Genomic DNA, 2500 nt, shown 5'->3' on the forward strand with positions numbered 1-2500 from the left:
CCCAATCCATCAAAAAATAAAGCACTGATAAATCGCTACCTCAGAATTACAAAGTTCTATCTGACAATTTGTCCGTTTCTTGAGGTCCAAAACCAAATGTTCTACCTGCTCCATCAAAATTGTGAGATTATTCGGAGTCGTTATCAAGATATTCAAACAATCGTATTTGAAAAAGCTTGACACAATATAATATTATTTTCACACAGTTGTTTTCAATAGGAGAGATAACCCAGTCTAGGATGTGCTGACTTTTATGTGTTGGTACTTGGACGAGTTGTTTTAAATAATTTTCTGTCAGCAGGTTGCTTATATTTTTAGTTACAGGGTTTTCAGAGCCAAAATGAAAATTAAAATCGCCAGTTATAATGAAAGGTGTACTTTTCATCTTCAGAGTTGAAATTAAATTTAGAAATTCCTCCATAAAAACGGATGATTTGATATAATTTGCTTTACTCGGCGGTGGCCTGTATATGCAGCAGATGGTAATGCTTTGGGACTGCAGCTGGAAGGACATTAAAGCAGCCTCACATGAGTGACATGGAATCTTTGTCACAGTAACTTGTGCTAAATTAGTTCTATAAATAAATGCTACTCCTCCTCCTCTACGCCTAACACGAGGGAAAGACTTAATTAAATAACCAACTGGACATATTGCTGATAAAATCGCATCGTCACCGTACTCCTGCAACCATGATTCCGTCATACATAAAATATCAAGGTTCATTTCTATAATTAAATCATTTAACTCGTCTGCTTTATTACGGCATGACCTGGTGTTAAGGCACGCTACTCTCACATTTTGTGCTACTTCTTGCAAAAAGTTCCGACAGTCGATTTTGACCAAATTGTTAAAGTTAATTCTGTTTTTCGGTTTGCTGCTGATGCACGAGTTTTCTAATCTAAGTCATAAACACTAGCCTTAACACCACAGGGATTTTTGTTTATTTAGTATAGGGTTTTACGGCGCTCGCAACTGCATAGGTCATATGAGCGCGCGGGACACACCTAATACTTTTTCGTTGGTAGGAAATTTTGAATTTTGCCCGGGTGGCGGCCGAAGCCTACTCTTATCGATTTTAGACCACCAAGGGATCTTTAACGTGCGCAACTTGCACACGGGCCCTCCGAGATTTTTCGCCCTTGTCCGAGAAGGCTAGGTGTAGATCTTTCCTACCAGAAGATCAGGGGTGTGGCAGAAAGACAGCAGTTAGGAGGAGCCAAGGAGTAGCAGTAGAAAGGCTGCAGAAAGAGTCAGGAGCCCAGAGGAGGTGGCAAAGGAGGTGAGGGGTGGGGCAGAAATTGGAAATGAAAGCAGACGACAGAACATTGTTAGAGATCAGGAAAGGATGTGAAAGGAGACAATTTTAGAGAAGAAAATTTTTTGGTCGCTACCCGGAATCGAACCCGGGACCTTTGAATGAGAGGCCAACACCTTAACCTCTAGGCCACGAGAGCCCCCCCACAGGGATTGTCCTTTGTTTTCGTCGTCCACCTCTTTTCTTTCTTCTCGTTTTTTTCCACTTCACTGGTATAACACACGAACAAGAGCTGGGAGAAACACACGTACTCACACATTTGTTCCCGAGCACAGAGTTGGAAACGACACGGACAACAGTTTTCACGAGACACTCAGGAGAAAAAATTTCTTTTGTTGTTGTAAACGTTCGAGGGTTGACGGAGTGTAGACCCCAGAAGAAGAAAAAATGTCCAATAGAAAAATACCAAGTCAATCATGGCGAATTGAAAACTGAGAATTTCGTTGAAAATACTGACTGTCTTTGTACAAATCCTACATCACCACATACACTGTCAAATGACGAATACACTGATATAAAAATCCACCATATGAATAATTTAAAAATGCACTAGAAACTGTTACAATCGAGAGAGATTATGGAGCAGCCTGTCAGGCGCTCAACACAAACAGACACTTGGTAAACGTCCAAGCAAAATTTAATCCCCACTAATAGTGTAACTTATTAATAACTCACCCTGGGGCACAGTCGCAGCAAAATTCTTGATGTGGTCAAGGAGGTGAGCCCTCATTGTCTGCCTGGCCAGATCCTCCTTCCGGTACTCCGTGACCTCTCTGTCGCACAGGCGCGGGCAAAATGTGCACCGAAACCTATAGGTGTGTTGTAGGTCGACGCTGTGGTCGATGGCTAAGACCGCCTCAAGCGACGAGCCACTGGTCTCCGCCAGTTTGACTAGGTCGCTTCGGGTTAGCCACTCCTTTTGGAGCAGCCATTTCTGGGGACACCACGGTAGTTTTAGTTTTAGTACGTGTTTTGCAGCACTTGCAAGACAATAAAGTCTCATAAGTGCCAAAGATTAGAGGTGTTACAAGAGAGTAACAAACACAAAATAGATGGAGTAGTAACAAACACAAAATAGAAGGAGGGGAGATAAGGACAAGATGTTTGATAGGAAAGAAGGAGCAAACCACACCAGAGCACCCGCCAACTGCCCACTCTCTCAGTCTGTCATAGAGACGACAGCT

The 2500-nt window shown here is 42.5% G+C and overlaps 1 protein-coding gene across 1 annotated transcript in view; it reads right to left on the reverse strand.

Annotated features, from left to right (window-relative positions):
* Positions 1-2500, reverse strand: part of LOC101849955 — a 95910-nt gene that overhangs the window by 24128 nt on the left and 69282 nt on the right. The gene's annotated exons all lie outside the window — the stretch shown is intronic.

The sequence above is a fragment of the Aplysia californica genome, unplaced genomic scaffold, assembly GCF_000002075.1.
Source record: "Aplysia californica isolate F4 #8 unplaced genomic scaffold, AplCal3.0 scaffold00571, whole genome shotgun sequence".
NCBI lineage: Eukaryota > Metazoa > Mollusca > Gastropoda > Aplysiida > Aplysiidae > Aplysia > Aplysia californica.